This window comes from Canis aureus, chromosome 36 (assembly GCF_053574225.1).
Source record: "Canis aureus isolate CA01 chromosome 36, VMU_Caureus_v.1.0, whole genome shotgun sequence".
NCBI classification, from domain to species: Eukaryota; Metazoa; Chordata; class Mammalia; order Carnivora; family Canidae; genus Canis; species Canis aureus.
The window spans coordinates 2,318,419-2,335,714 of NC_135646.1; the positions used below are offsets into that span (position 1 = coordinate 2,318,419).

General features: G+C 47.7%; 1 protein-coding gene across 6 annotated transcripts in view; it reads right to left on the reverse strand.

Moving 5' to 3' along the window:
* SGPP2 (sphingosine-1-phosphate phosphatase 2) overlaps nt 1-17,296 on the reverse strand; it is a 102,132-nt gene that overhangs the window by 35,262 nt on the left and 49,574 nt on the right. The window lies entirely within an intron of this gene.

The following is a 17,296-nucleotide window of genomic DNA, read 5'->3' on the forward strand; positions in this document are numbered from 1 at the left end:
AATAGTTGGGGATGGGGGTAAGGGTTGTGCAACTATATGGATCCACTAAAAACCATAGAATTATATTCCTAAAAAGAAACTAGGGGCACCTGGGGGCCTCAGTTTGTTGAGCAGCTGCCGTTGGCTCAGGTCATGGTCCCAGGGTCCTGGGATCGAGTGCTGCATGGGGCTACCTGCTGGATGGGCAGCCTGCTTCTCCCTCTCCAGTGCTTATGCTCTCCTGCTTTCTCCTTCTCTCTCTTTCAAATAAATAAATAAAATCTTAAAAAAAAAAGCTGGGATTTTAATTTAATCCAGAGCCCAGACTTTAATAAAACATACAAATGAATAAAAAAAAACCTAGACATTAAAATGGGTCCTGAAATCCTTCTCTGTGTTCTTGAAGCCCTTTGCTGAAAAGTCTTAGGGGACAACGCCTTCCTGTATTGAGTCCAGGGAAGCGGCTACGGGGATTCCTAGTACTCTGTGCTCCAGGAGCCCTGCTCGGGCCTGCCCCGACCCGGTTCTGCAGGGCACCCAGGGGTGACGGCCCATGCCACAGAGGAGCTGCTGGAAACCCACTCAACTTCAAACCAGGATTAGGGTTTTTTTTTTCTCCAAAGATTTTATTTATTTATTCCTGAGAGACACAGAAAAAGGCAGAGACACAGGCAGAGGGAGAAGCAGGGTCCTGCAGGGAGCCCGATGCGGGACTCAATCCCGGGACCCCGGGGTCATGCAGATGCTCAACCACGGGGCCATCCAGGGGCCCCTAGAGGACTCATTTCTAAAGCAATTTTTTTTTTTTTGAAGCTGTGGAACCTTTTCAGATCAATACTTTTATGAAAGACTGGCTGCGCTTGGCTGTGTTCGTTTATTCAGGGTAGAGTCGTCCCTTCTCCTTGGAAGCAGTGAGGCTCTGTGGCAGCTTGTTTGGTGTCAGGGAGTGAATTAAAAGCAGCTCTTTGTGGTGGTCCTTTCGGAACATTCTAGAAGCCACTGCCCACCAGCCAGTGTGCAAAGTTGTTTTCAGTTGGTGAATCTCTTCTCATACTTGTGGCATTACTTTATTTACTCTTTAAAATTCTGAGCCCATTTCCAGTGCGTTCTCTGGCTGTGTGTGTGTGTGTGTGTGTGTGCTCACGGGCTGGGTGGTGAGTCACTGAGAGAAGCAACTGTAATTTCAAACTAATAAGATTTCATTCCATGCCTGAAGCACCAAAACAAAGAAATTACAGCAAACACTATAAATCCCAGAAGACTGACAGAAAACTGGTCTTTCCGTATTCAGAGTCCCGTGGAAATGGAGGTATAATAACTAAAGCACAAATGACAGGTGAGAAAAATCAAATAACGAAGTGACAACCTTTGCTGGTTCCTTCTAGCGCTCCATTTTTTTCAAGCTCAGATCTGCTTCTGAACTTTTTGAAGACAAACATTGAAGGTACCAAGATTAGCAATGAAGTCACATAGGTATGAACACCTTCAGGAAAATTACTTCAAACCAACTGAGCCTCCTTTTCATGATTAAGAAGGAGGCGGGTTAAGTAATAACCTGATGTTTGTGCAGTGATGCAGTGATTTTTTTTTTTATCCAGAGCGTTTTCACAGACCTTGTTTATTTTAATGTTCATATCCTTCCTATTTTATGGATGAGGAAACTGGGAAGGTGAGTGTCTGGCTAAAGACAACACAATCAGGGTAGTGGAGCTGGATTTGAATTTTGTTTTCTGACTCCAAATCCTCCACTCTTGTCACCATACTCCACCACCTGGCCTCTGATGATTAATACAGTCAAACAGATATCTTTCCTTAAGGAGCCCAAATTCTATGATCTTAACCCATTTCACTCATGTGGCGCTCAATAGAGGTCACCTGACTGCCCTTGGGAGTAAGAGATTAATTTTCAATTCCTATCTGTACCATTCCACCAGTGAGCCATCCAGCAGAAGGTTGGGACCAAGGTTTTGTACTCGCCTCTGGAAAGAGGCCACATCCAGAATGGCACCCAGAGAGGGAATGGGGGTCTTCCGTCCTAATAGTTAGAGCACATATGGAAGCTGAAACCATGCACAAGCCTGCCCTCCTTCAGCCAACCAACCGATCGCAAAAACCTGGAAACAGCTCTAAATATCCGTGACAGGCCACTGGTTAAATAAATTATGCGACAGTTCAAAAAGCATTGTGACATATGCGGTCAAGTGAGAAAAAGCCAGAGGCTGCAAGAGTATATATTGATCCCATTTGTATTTTTAAAAGTGCATTTGCATACAAATGCATGGAGGCACGTGGGAAATCCTCGAGGTAGAATCACGGGTGGGGGCGGCTGGTAGGAACGGAGGTCTCCTGGGTATCTTGTGTACTGTTTGAATTTTTCCCACAAAGACAAACAAGAACTCACTTCAGATAACAACGTAACCATCGCAAAGAAAATTCCTTTCTTGGAGACGTCTTGCTCACATTTTTAAGTATTTCCCTTGTCTGTCCTGCTGAGTGCAGAAAAATAAACTGCAAAATAATACGGAAGGATCAAAACCTTTATTGTTAGAGATCCCCCTTTAAAGCCAAAATGCGGTTAGAGGTCACTGACTCACCGTGTTCAACTTTCTCATCTGATTGAAACCACAAACTACTCGCATCTCCAAGCGGGCGCTAAAATCTGTGTACGTAACCCGCCAGCCAAGCCAGCCAAGGCTACAGCGGAAAAAAGTCTCAGAATTTAAGCTGGAAGGAAAGTCCATCTTCGGTCTTGGCTGACTATTCTTAACCTACAACCCTTTCTGCTCTTGCCTGCATCAAACACAGAAAAACCTGCCACAGGACTTTTCCACAGGTTAGAAACCCAACACTTTAAGGAGAATCACCGCAAGCCATTGGAGCCAAGAGCCTAACTGAATTCTTGGCCAATTGGCTTCGCCAATCAGCCAAGCATCATCATCCTTGGTCTTTATGGGGCAAGAACAGCCTAAGTGACCAGTGTTTTAGGATTTTCAAGATTGACCCAGCAGAGTTTTACCTGGAATATGTCTGGACTTTTGGTGGGACCCTTTCTGTGCCCCCCGCCCCGTACCTATGTGGCCTTGGGGTCCCCTCAGTGCCCAGCTCTCATTAGCGTTATTCAAACGATAATCGGTTACAAACCACCATCTAGATTGTGTCGCATGCACAGATGACTCATGTTATTAAATAATACTGGTCTTCAAATTGGCTTACTCCTTTCTAGTAAAACATTTGTGAAATCATGACCTGTTATTGATTATATTTTACAACATAAGTAGAACCAAGACGTACATGTTTAAAAAATAAAAACTCGCCGCACGTACTAGGTGTTCTGGGAATCATAGTCCTGCAGTTACTGATCTCCACTCATTTTTATACAATTACCTTAGTTTAGGCTATGCTTTTTTTCAAAGATGTTATTTATTTATTTGAGAGGGAAAGCGAGAGCACATGTGCTAGCAGGGAGAGGAGTAGAGGGAGAGGGAGGAGCAGATCCCCGCTGAGCGTGGAGCAAACTGCGGGCTCCATCCCACGACCTGAGCCAAAATCAAGATTGGAGACTCAACCAACTGAGCTGCTCAGGTGTCCCGGCTATGCTTGTTTTATGCCTTGGCCCCTGCAACAAGGTAGGTCCTGAAAAAATGAATGCATGCACGCAGGCAAGCACGCAAGCAGGCGGGCACTGAAGATGCATGTATCTCTCACTATCCAAATTCTTCTATCCTGAAATCGGAAACTGAAGAGATTTAGGTAAAAATTTGGATAAATTTCTTGCTATCAAACCTCATGCTACTTGCCGTCTAGAACTCAGGAACCAAATAGATTTGAGCAACTCATAGCCCTTGTCTCCTGGCCTAAAATGTATTACTTCCTTTTTCATGTTTAAAACTCATGCAACTCTCTCAGTCCCTCCTCACTCAATAGAAGCCTCACCCCCCTTTTTTTTCATTTATCTATTTTAGAGAGAGAGAGACAGTGAGTGGGAGTAGGGGCAGAGGGATAAGAAGAGAAATTCTCCAGCAGAGGCCTCGGCCCCGAGCAGGGAACCCAACACAGGGCTCGATCCCAGGACCCTGAGCCAAATCAAGAGCCACCCAGTTGCCCCAGAAGCTTCACCTTTTTATGCAGCGCCAGCCACATCCTTGTCATGATGGTAAAAGTTGGCTTAAGGGGATTTACCTATATCAGGTGCCTTGTCACCTGCCTGCTTCCAAAGTGGCCACTGTGGCCATTACTGATTTGTTCCTTGAACTTGATAACCAGACTACTTGTTAATAAGTGATCATACATACCCTTCGCACGTTCAAGGAACCATCAAGGCTGAGAATGGAAAGCTGACATTCAATGGGAATTCCATCCTCATTTTCCAGAAGCAAGATCCCACCAACATCAGATGGGATGATGCGCTGAATACCTCACAGAGCCCACTATCTTCACCATCTTACGCAAGGCCAGCACTCACTTGAAAGATGAAGACAAAGGATTATTATCCTGAATCCTTGTGTTGATGTCACCAACCCCAGAAAGGGAGACGATGTGACAATGACAACTGCTTCAAGATTGTCAGTATTGCCATCTACAGACTGAGTGCTGGGCCCTCCTGGCCAAGGTGATCCATGATGACCTTGGAGATGTGGATGAACCTAAGACCGTGGCCCATGCCCTCGCTGTTCCTGGATCATGATGGTTTCATGATGATCGTGGATGACAATCACGGCCCCTCCGGAAAGCTGTGGTGTAAAGTCTGCGATCATTATTCCTGAATCCCTCAGTCCTGCCAAAGCTGTGTGCAAGGTCATCCCCGAGCTGAATGGGAAGCTCACTGGCTTGGCCATTTCTAATAATAGCTTCCAAAATGTGCTATCATTTCCCCACAGGGCTCTTGTGTTCATCAACAGCAAGCTAGAGCTTTGCAGCAAAGTGCATTACTAGTAAGCTGGCCTTACCTGAATCCTCACTTGCTTATATATATAAATCATCTTGGGAGCCATTTAGATGATTTAGATGTAAAGAATCAACATTGCTAACAGCAGCCTATATACAGTGCATATGATAAAGCAAATATGGGATGTGCTCTGGCAGTAAGTCAGGAAAGCACTCTTTTCTACCTTCAAAGGACCCTAGCAAGTCACTCTCTTACTCGTTTCCAAGGACATGATAAGAAGCGGAGACTAGCAGGTTAAATTTAAATCACCAGCTTTCGATCTCTAAATTTTCCCAAGACATTTTCATGTACATATCCTAATTCTTGGTGATGTTTTAAAAAAAATTTAATTGAGCAAATCTCCCACTTCACCTCGGCCAGTTTCTCTGTTTCATTCATCCTTCACAAATGTTTCCACAATTCCAAATCACTCGTGTTCTAGGAGTGGGCCTGAGAAATGGGAGAACTTACAAGAGTGACACAAGGAACGCCTGCCCACCCAGGCTCTTCTTAAGGCTCGGGCCGTGCTAGTGGCACCCAGGTAAGTTGTGCTTCACCATAAAGCCTCGGTCTTAAAAAGTGTTGGTCATAAAAATGAATGTTCTTACGTGTCCCCTTTCAACTCCACCCAAACCCTAACAAAAAACGGCCGTGTAGGCTAAAGCATTTGTTTTCTGTAATATGTGTCAGAATTTTCTGAAGAAGGAAAAGAAATTAACTAGAAAAAATGTAGGTACTATTTAAATGGGGTTCAGGTTCGGTATGTCTCGAAATATATCCAGCCTCAGACAGAGTCTAGCCCTGCATTACTCGGGGACAAGAAAAAACATGACCACACTGCACCTGCCTGCCTTTCTATGGCAGCGTCTGTGGACGAGGAAGCCTCCGGATGTGGTGGGGCTGGGGTGAGGTTGCCCATCATGCTGGCGTGACCGACTCTGAGCCTGATTTTAGGCTGAAGGTCTGACACTGGACCCCTAGTTTTTCGGGCCGTCCCAGGCTCTCCTCACACATTTAGTCGGAACTGGGTCACCTCAAGGTGGCTTCCTGTCAAGGGAGGCTCTCAGGCGTTGAGAGCATGTGCAGCTCGAGGTGGCCTCTCTTGACCATCTTACACAACTCAGGAAAGCCCTGAATGGTGGCCACTCAAGAGGAAAAAAAAAAGAAAGAAAGAAAAAGCCTTCTTTCCAGAAGGATTAAAGACTCCAAGGAGTCAAGCCAGGCAGCCTCGTCTATGCAGGTTCTGAATCCAGTCACCCCATGTCGGCGCCTTCCCCTTCATGGGACCAGTGAACCAGGCTGCGCAGAGAGGAATAGTTTATGGCGCCACTGGAGGAAGTTCAAGGGTCAGGGGCCTCCTGCCTGCCCGGGGCTGCTCCCTTCTCTTTCCTCGGAGAGCAGTTTCCCAGGGAGCTAAGTGGCGGGAGGAGCGGCCAGGGCAGCCCGCAGGCCGCGGGTCCGGGCCCTCACCCCGCGCCCCTGCACGTTCCCGGGGGAGGCCGCTTCCTCCAGGGGTGCTGTCTCGTGCCCCCCCATCCCTGAGCAGACGCAATTACCAGTTAAGAGGCTGGGGAGGAAATGGAGAGCTAAGGAACCGCCTAAGAATAACAACATGCAATATGCCAGCTAACAAGATTACGGAGGCCACAATCCTAGGATGTGAGGAAGAAAATCCACTTAGGACAACGCGGATGACGTCAGCTGCTGGCCGGGGCGCCCGGATCCGCGGCAGCTACTCAGTGAATCGGGGGGAAGAGCCGAATGGACTCTTCTATTGTTTTTTTTCCATACACAACAGCTATTTCCACTCAGTTTGACATCGTGGGCTGTGCTGTCGGCCCTGGGCAAAGCCTCTCTGGCGCTCATGTCCCAACCACATCGACGTGACAGCGCGAGCAGGGAGCAGGGGGCCCTGCCTGTGCCCGAGCCAGCCCACGTCCAGGGCCCCAGGCGGGGGGTCTCCCGCGTCTGGCCATCTCTCCTCCTCCCTCCACGCTGAAAGCAGAGGCATCGCATGACCACAGGCCACGACCCCACTGCCCCTCGCCCCCCACCCCGTGGTAACAGCAACGGCACATCCCACTCGTAAGGGTACTGGGCCCTCGTCTAAGACTTAACCTCGAGTCCTGGGAACCGCCTGGGCCTCGGACGGGCTCGCCCAGAAAGGAGGAGTCCCCGAGCCCCGAGGTCCAGGCAGCCCGCCTAGTGCCCCCACGTGCAGCCCAGGCCTCTGCCATCCCGGGGCTCAGGCCGCCCTGAGCCACCCCAGGTCGGAGCTCACCTGGGGCGCGGGCACCCCGGTCCCTCCGGTCTCTGCCAGGAGCCTCTGGTCCCAGCAAGCTCCAGGGAAGGGCTTGCTTGGCGTGAGCGCGACCACAGCGAGCAAATGAGCCCAACTAACCCGCTCCCAGGAGCCGGGGGTCGCTGCGGCCGGTGGCGGGCGGTGAAGACACGGAGGGAGGTATTTCCGGGCCGTCATCCCTGAGAAGCGAGTTTCCCTATCATTTTGGAAAGACAAGAATGTCTTTCCTCTGAGAACATCACGCACCGCACCGCGAGCTGATTCTCCCCCAAAGCCGCGTCCTCGCGCTCCCCCTGCACCCGCGGCTCCGGGGAGCCTGCAGGGGACCAGCCCCCCAGCCCCAGCCCCAGCCCGGCTCTGTCCCTAGGCGCCCCGCGCTCTCCAGCTGCCAGGATCCCAGCCCGCGGGGACTAAGGGGCGCGGGAAGGCGGCGGGGCGCACCTCTCCACGGGCCTAGGCCCTTAGTCCCCACGGGGGGCACCTCTCCACGGGCCTAGGCCACGTCCTGGGGCTGCTCGGGAAGCGCCCAGGGGCCCCTCGCAGCAGGGCCTCCCGACCACCTTCCCCCTGCCTGCAGAGACTCGCACCCTGTCTACACTGAGCTGCGCGTGTTTATGTCATCGGCCCATCCTCCCCCCAGCAGCTGCCCTGCCCTGCTCGGGACCGCGTCTGCAATAGCGCCCCGCGGGACTGGGGAGCTTTGCCCTCCTTCCACCCGTCTCAGCCTGGAATCTCTCCCCCAGCTTCCCACCTGGCCGGCCCCCCCTCATCCTTCCAGCCTTAAGTTAAATGAAACAGCACAAAGTGCTCTTTTTTTTTTCTTTTTTAAGATTTATTTATTTATTTATGATAGACATAGAGGAGGGGGGCAGACACAGGAGGAGGGAGAAGCAGGTTCCATGTTGGGAGCCCGACGTGGGACTCGATCCCAGAACTCCAGGATCGCGCCCTGGGCCAAAGGCAGGCACCAAACCGCTGAGCCAGCCAGGGATCCCAAAGTGCTCTTTTTTTAAATAAATTTTTAAAAGATTTTATATATTTATTCATGAGAGACACACAGAGAGAGGCAGAGACACAGGCAGAGGGAGAAGCAGGCTCCCTGAGTGGAGCCCGGTGTGGGACTGGACCCTGGGACCCTGGGACCATGCCCTGAGCGGAGGCAGAAGCTCAATCCCTGAGCTGCCCCGGGGCCCCGCAAAGTGCTCTTTCTTGATCGCCTTCTTTCAGGTAGGTCTCTACTCTCACCCTGGTTGTGGCCCAAACGGTAACCAAACCAGCTTTGCTGCACTGACCTCCTTACCGCCGTCGCTGCTGCCCGCACGCTAAAGCCAGGAGAGCAGGATGCCGGCTGTCCTGCTCGTGGCTTATTCCCCAGCGCTTACAGTAGTATTGTCGGGTGTCAGTTCAATGAATGAACCAGTGACTAAAATTTGAGTTGTTGCCCTGCAATGACAAGGTAAGAACGAAGATCTGACACTCTTTTTAAAAAAGCAGAGAAGAATCTGGTTTCCGATTTGAATATTAATCAGCTCAGAAACAACTAGCGTTGTTCCTTCCATACTGGAAAAACCTTGATGGGATTTGGACCAAACGTGGGTCCTGACTTTCCATCAGGGGCCCTGGAGAACCATTCCAGATTTCGGGAGGTGGGATGGGGGAGATTCCATTTTTAAAAGATCTCTAGGGTACTTAGTATACTTTGTAGATTTTTTTCCCCAGGGCATCTTTAGTGCCCTGAACTATGAATTACTTCTGTAAAGGATGTCCCCTACAGGGGGACAGCTCTTAAATCATCTTTAGAAAAGATTTATTTTATTTATTTTACCCAATTACTTGAGTTGCTACTACATGTTAGTTTCAAGGGACAATGAGGAGTCTTCTAGTAGGGATGCAGATACAAGATGAAGGGTGGCCTCTCTAAGGATAGTGCTGGTGCTGGATCTTGCAGGGGGCAGGGACAGGTGACATCATGAGAGGCGGTGGCTGCACTGGAAGAAAGCATAAAGCAGAACATGGCTTGCCTACAATGCATACCCTGAGGTGGGAGTGTGCGTCATCAGAGTTCTGTGATGCCAGACAGGGGTAGGAAGAAGGGCTAAGGGTAGAGATTTAAGCAGAAATCTAGTCTGAAAAGGCCTCACAGGCAGTTTTAAGGTGCTTGGATGTTAACATGTTTTTGGTATGTGGTCACATTTGCATGAGGGAGATCACTCTACGTGCTGTGCGTGCGTGTGTGTGTGTGTGTGTGTGTCAGGGGTGCATTTGAACAGCTGGAAGGAGATTCATTATAAAGTTAACGCAATAGTGCTAAATAAAGATGATGCCAGCTTGAACCGAGGGAATGTTTCCAGAAATGTGGGAGGTATAAAATTACACGTACACAGTACAGAATAAAAATCTCCCCTAAACGAATAAGTGGACCAGCCAAGGCCCCTGGAGAACGTCTCTGCTCACTGTGATGGAAAACATATCAGTGTGTGAAATGAAGACTAGTGGCCATGAACTCTTTTGAGGTGCTTGTGTTTATACTGTAGCTTTTCTGTTTCACAGCTCCCTGTGTTAAAAGAGACCATTCAGATGTTCTGATTGAAAAGTTCTACCCTTTGGATCCACCAAGGTCAGGAAAAAATAAGTCAGCCAGTCACTTATACTGGTCAATAACATAGGATTTACAGCTTGTAGCCAGCACTCTGGGATATAGTTGAGAATCTTAGGTAAAATACTATGTAATACCTTCTCCCATACTACGTAACTTCTAGGATCAACTATGGGCTGAACAACAACAACAAAAAAATTAAGATTGATTACTACAGACCTGACCATACATCTCATGAGATCAAGGTCCCGGGATCAACACACATTTAGAACACACATTTGATGTAGTTCATCAGCAGCCAGTATGTCCTAATAGCATTAAAATAGTTTTCCCATATGTTATTTGAAAATGATACAGCATCCTTTAAAAATTCACGTTCTTTGTGAACCATTTCTTCGATTAGAAACAGTAAGAAAACAAGTTAATAGACCATCTGTACTCTGCTGAGGAGGAGGTGCTAGGGAGCAGGTTCTCAATGGTTCTCATGAAGGCTGGGAAAGCCAGCTCTAAATATATAAAAGGGGGAAACATACAGAAATGGTGCAATGTTTGTTTGTGGGAGATGCTTTTATAGTTATATTTGAATATATAGTTGATCCTCGAATAGCATAGAGGTTAGAGGCACAGTGGAAAATATGCATGTAGATTTTTAAAAAAAGGTTTTTTCCCTTTATTTTAATTTATTTTTTATTTTTTTTTTTTTTTGGTGCTTTCCTTTTTAAGTAAACTCTACGCCACACATAGGGCTCAAACTCACGACCCCAAGGATCAAGAGTCACCTGACTGAGCTAGCTGGGTGCCCCTTACATGTAGCTACTAATAGCCCACTGTCGACTACATGCCTTAATAATAAAAACAGCCAGGTAACTCATTTTTGTATGTTATATGTGTTATATACTGTTATATACATTACAGTGAGCTAGAGAAAACAAAATACTATTAGGAAAATCATAAGAAAGAGAAAATACATTTACATTTACAGTGCTAGTCTGTATTTATAGAAAAAATCCACGAATAAGTGGACCTGCACAGCTCAAACTCACGTTGTTCAAGGGTCAACTGTCTCGACTATAATGTAATCAATCTATCAAATGCTTGTGATGTGACACTAAAAAATAAAGTTAGGAACACACTTCGTGTTTGAGCAGCAATCTTTAGATCTCCACCCGGCTTCTAAATACTAGCCTGAACAAGATGACTCCGTCTTCTAATTTTCTTTGTTATTTATAAGTTGCTCTGGTTAGAGGAAAAATTCATATGCCTTCCTGAAAGGTATCATGCAATACAAAAGACTGTGTGTTGTCTAAGGGCAGCAAACACAAACTACAAAATGGTATCTGAAAGAGAAAGGTGGTGCCTCCACACAGAGGTCTTCTAGAGTGGAATTCTTTGTGCTTCTTCATTGTCTCTACTGAACAAACCAACAAAAAAACCTCCCTAAATCTGGATTTAGGTAAGGATAGGCTTTATTTGAAACAATTATTGCAAGGTGGGAGAGGGACTAGAGCAATCGGGGAACACCTCTGATTGGGAGATCTGCAATTGTTCAAAGATTTGGCAGAGAAGGGCTTCTCTTTCTGAGGGAAGAATGAAGATGTTCCTTAGGGGTGGGGAGGTGGACAGGACAGCAGATCAGAGGGTGGAACTCTGATTTCGGTTTATTCTCAGGATGGCCTTGCAGGACGGGCTGTGTGCTGTTGGTGCAAAGGTGGGTCAAAGTTCAGGGGCCTGGGCCGGGAGAGAAATTTCAAGTTTGGTCAAGTCAGGTATCATCCAGATTGGTCAGAGGAGACAGGGTTCAATCATTTACAAGACAAAGCTCATTACAAAGCTGTGATCATCAAGACAGTGTGTACTGGCACAAAAACAGACATAAGAGAGAACCTAGAAATGGACCCTCAATTCTAGGGTCACCTCATCTTCAACAGAGCAGGAAAGAATATCCAATGGAAAAAAGTCTCTTCATTAAACGGTGCTGGGAAATTTGGGCAGCCACGTGCAGAAGAATGAACCTGGACCATTTCCTCACATCATACACAAAAATAGACTCAAATGGATGAAAGATCTAAATGTGAGACAAGAAACCATCAAAATCCTAGAGGAGACCACAGGCAGCAACCTCTATGACCTCAGCTGCAGCAATTTCCTGCTAGACATGCCTCCAACAGCAAGGTAAACAAAGGCAAAAACAAACTACTGGGGCTTCATCAAGATAAAAAGCTTCTGCCCAGCAAAGGAAATAGTCGACAAAACTAAAAGCCAACCAACGGAATGGGGGAAGATATTTGCACATGACACATCAGATAAAAAGCTGGTATCCAAGGTCTATAAAGAACTTATCTAACTCAACACCCAAAGAACAAATAATCCAGTCATGGAATATCTTTAGACATTTCTCTAAAGAAGACATATAAATGGCCAACGAACATGTGAAAAAATGCTTAATATCACTTGGCATCGGGGAAATACAAATCAAAAGCACAATGAGATACCACCTCACACCAGTGAGAATGGGGCAAATTAACAAGGCAGGGAATGAGAGATGTTGGCAAGGACGCAGAGAGAGGGGAGCCCTTGTGCACTGTGGGTGGGAACACAAGCTGGTACAGCCACTCTGGAAAACTATGGAGGTTCCTCCAGAAGTTACAAATAGAGCTACCCTATGGCCCAGCAACCGCACTGCTCGGTATTTATCCAGAAGATACAAACACAGTGCTCCGAAGGGGCACCTGCACCCTAATGTCTATAGCAGCAACGTCCACAATAGCCAGACGGTGGACAGAGCCCAGATGGCCATCAACTGATGCCTGGATAAAGAAGATGTGGTGTGTGTACACGATGGAATATTACTCAGCCATTAGAAAGGATGAAATCTTACCATTTACATAGACGTGGGTGGAGTTGGAGGGAATTATGCTGAGTGAAATTAGTCAGAGAAAGACAACTATCATACGGCTTCACTCCCAGGTGGAACCTCAGAAATAGCACAGAGGACCATAGGGGAAGGAACAGAACACTGAATGGGAAGAAATCAGAGAGGGAGGCATGAGAGACTCTTAACTCTAGGAAACAAATGGAGGGTCGCTGCAGGGGCGGTGGGCGGGATGGGGTGACTGGGGGACGGGCATGAAGGGGGGCATGTGATGGGATGAGCACTGGGTGTTACATGCAACTGATGAATTACTGACCTCCACATCTGAAACTAATGATGTGCGATATGTTGGCTAATTGAATTTAAATTAAAAAATAAAAATAAAAGGACTTTGGTACAAGTACTATAAGATCAGCTCTGACATTGCCAAGCCTTTCATGGCCCTCAAACCATCATCTTAGGTTATGGACAAACCGAAGAAAACTGCCAGGAGCTTTCTGAGAAGTCGACACAAGGCGAAACCAGAACTTGGATCGCTGAGTGAAAAGATGAAAACTTTCCTTTAGGAAAAAAAGAAAAAAGGCTCAGTCTTTACCAAACGCTTAGATGTCTCTAAATCCTGCTCTTATTTACTCAACATATGGGATAGTGACTCAATATAAGATTGTTTTCCTTTGAACTTTCCTAAGGGGTGCTTTTGCCCAGCCACAATTGTTTTTTAGATATATATATTTTTAAGATTTTATTTATTTTTTCATGAGAGACACAGAGAGGCAGAGACATAGGCAGAGGGAGAAGCAGGCTCCTTGCAGGGAGCCTGATGTGGGACTCGATCCCAGGACCCTGGGGTCAGGACCTGAGCCAAAGGCAGATGCTCAACCGCTGAGCCCCCCAGGTGCCCCTGATGTCATATTTTAGATCTAGAAAATGCTACAGTGCCTATTTCTATAGTGCTTGTGTCTGGGGGTTGTCACAGTAGCTGTGAAGGTCTGGTGTGAGATCAATGACACTCCAGCCCCATCTCATCATCTTAAGAGACAAGCACATGTTAATCTGCCTTTACTTACTCCTGCTACCCCCAGCCCGCTCGGCAGGGGTGCACCTGCACGTAGCTGAGGACCTAAGTGGTGGTAGCGATGACTAATGTTTATGGTTACAAGATCCCCAAACAAAAAACTACAGGTGACGAATTAAGCCTGACACCTGTGTAAGAATGCAAGCGCCACGTTCTAGGAGACAGCTTCACACTAATCTTCCTACTTGGATCACTGGCTAGCGTTTAAACGCACATAATCTCCGCATTTCGGGTTGCAAAGGGTGAAAAATGGCCAGAGGACCTCAAAAGCGTATCTTATTTATCATGGGGTTTCAATTTGGGCATCTGTCCATTCACCTTGACTTTTCTAGGGCAATCGCAATCACAAAAGGTGTTCCTTTTCCAAAGATATTTTCTGAACCAGGGTCCATCTGAGTGGCTCTTTATATGCTTTGATCTTAAAGGTGACCCCCTCAAAAGGCTCTCGGTGGGTTTATATTCTTTTGTAGATTTTCCTTAAACTATATTCCTCATGAATGTATAAAAATCCCACAAAATTAATATCCCTAAGAGAGCTAGATAACAGATCAGCACACCTCAAACGCCCTGGCAGGTAACTGAGAGGGTTTTAAACAAAGACAGGCACCTGGTTTTCTGAAACTCAGGCCTTTGACAGAGTGTTAATTATTTAATCCATTCAGTGTTAAACGCACCCTTTTAATCGCCCCCAGGGAAAGTAGTCAAATATTCTTTGTAGATTAGTATGGTTTTTTAAAAAAAAAAAACAAACATAAAATCCAGTCTTACGCCTTCTAAAAGCTTTTACAGTACAATTTAGGTTTGAATTTCTGAATCCAGGCCCCAGTTAAGCAAAAGCCTCAAAGAACACTTAGCTTGTTTGGAATGCTTACCCAAGTGAGTTGAGTCCCCCCCCCCTCCCTTTTTTAAATAAATTCTAATTAAGCAGTCACGTTGTGATTTTTGTTGGCATAGAGAAAAATGGAGACATTCAGTCCACCCCTATGTCCATTCTTTCCAACTAAATGTTTTCATAGACAAACACTGAGAACTGCTCAACCCTGATCTGTTCCTGGGGGGTCCGGTCTAAGAAGGCGTCGTGGGGTGTGGCCAGGAGTGCAGGCTCACTTCCTGCTGGCTGCCCTGATCCAGGTGAGTCACTAAGATTCCAGTTAGTATTAAATGCAGATTCATTTTTCTCCTTTGACTGAACCTTCTATTTTGGCCTCATAAAAGAAATCAGCTCCTTATTTCATTCACTGAGCCCTTATTTGTACAGCAGCGGTAGTTTAAAAGGAAGCGAGCTTGCTGCTGCTCACAGCTGCTCATTTCCAAGCTAACAGTTTTTGGAAAAACCCTCAGGATGTCGTTTCCCAACCCCGAGAGTCAAACTGCTACGCATTTGAAAAACATTTTCAAACTGAACAACACATTTTCCCCTTCTGATTTCGGTGCCTACGAATGCCAGAAGAAATTTAATTTTAAAAGGAACAAAAGCTAACATCTTTTTCTCGTTAAATCTGAGCAGAGGCAATACCAACAATGGTCTCAAGCGCGTGAGCACACGGAGGCTCAGGGAAAGATCTGCAGCCTTGATGTGCGCCACTGCATTTGTGCCCCAACTAGGGTGGGTGCTTAACCCTCTGCGCGTCCCTCCGCCCACGCCAACCCCTGGCTTGAATTTGCAAGGCCTAATGACTCCTAGTGACTCAGACTTGAGGTGGGTCCAATGATCTCCCTAAGGGCCCCTTTTCACCAGGAACCACTATTGCTTTTCATGGGAGACCCTAAGAGAAACTGGTAGGAGCTAACCCTGTCAGGGTGTAGGGGCGTCTCTCCAGGGAAATGCTATAGGGTCCAATGCATTGCTGAGGTCAGAACCTATGATGCAAGACTGAGTATCTGCCAAGACCCATCTCCATCAGGACTTTTATAGTTACGACACTCTCAAAAAATAAGGGGCCCTGTGGTCCCTTTGTTCAGCTCCATATTTCACCCATGGTCAAACCGAAGCCCAGAAATAAAGGCCATTTGGGGAGTTATTGGTCAACTCTGGGCTACACCGGGTGGCACACCTGTGCCAGCCAGCAAGCAGGAGGCCCGGGCCCCTGGCCCCCGGCCCCCCACCCCCAGGAGCGCTTCTGCTCCTACTCCTGCAGCACTCACTGGGGTAAAGAGAGAGGGAGCAATTTTCACTTGGATTAGAATCCAAGTTTCCTCACTCTCAGGGTAAACAAACCATCATTTCATTCATTTGTTCCTTTTAGGCTGAAAGATTCCTGAGTCATCCCAACCCCACATCCCCCTTTTTCTTACGTATTCATGCATGAACTCTGAGTCCTGTTTATCACGAGCAGTGTGTAGTAGCTGTGATCAGATGTTGTGTGGATGGGCCAGCAAATAGGCAGGAAAAGGCTGAGCTACCCTCAAGCCAGTACGTGCAGTAAAATTTAGCATACTTTTCCCGATTTTCTTGGTTTTTGCATTACTGTGGTTCTCTACTTGCAAAATGAAAAATAAAATTAATCGGGCATATCACATACATAAAAAAGTGGGGAGTACACTGAACATAATTAAGGGAAAAGGCTAGTGCAGAGAGCAGTGGTTCTCGGCCAGGGCTCTGGGATCAGATGGTCGTGGGTTCAAATCCTGTCTCTGTCCCCAATGGGCTATGCCAGCTTGGCTGGCCTGCTCACATCGCTTCTTTGCCTTGAAGATGGAATAATAATAGCGCATCTGTGGCAGGCCGTCATGTCTGTGAGGCCCACCGCTCCGCACCCAGCTCAGTCAGGACTGCATGAATGACAGCTGTCACTGCACTTGGGTTTCAGGGTCCTGACAGCCAGCACAGAGGCTCCGCTCATGAGGAACAGCCAGGCTCGGCCGGTGCAGCGGTGACCCTGCAGCCTCACTGGGGGCATCTGAGGGCCTGTGCGCTGGATCGAGCCTTGAGGGGACCGTGCTGGAGGCGGGGTGCCAACACCAGCAGGTGGACTGGAAAGGGGCCCGGGTCTCCGGGGTCAGGCCGGCTAGCCTCAGTTTCCCAGATGAACCCTCAGATGATGGAGGCCCAACTCCTACCAAGCAGGCCAAGTGTCCCCCGGCCACTGGTGTGTGCCACAGAGGCCATCGCATGCCCACAGAGGCCACCAGACCAAAAGGTGGCAGCCAGCCTCTCGAGACAGAGGGCTGCCCATACTGTCTGCCCTGGGGGGAGAAAAGGCAGCAAAGGGCTCCTCCGGAGAAGCCTGGGTGTTCTGGTGGAAGGACAGCGGGGAGGAGATAGTACAGCCATCTGGTTAATAACACCACGTTTGTCTAGCAGCTCTCAAGCTTCCAGAAGATTCCAGAGGCCTTTGTAAGGCTCCTCATCCTCACCTGGCAGGGCCCACAGGCGAGGGATGCAGAGGGCAGAGGAGGCCAGAAGCACAGTGACAGGAAATGCTGGCCTTCCCCAGCACGGATAGTCCCCTGCGGGTCAGATCACCACCCCCTAATGGGACAAAGGGCCACCCTCCCTCCTCCTCTAAGGCTTGGCTGCTGGGGAGAGGATACAGAATGGGAGCGTG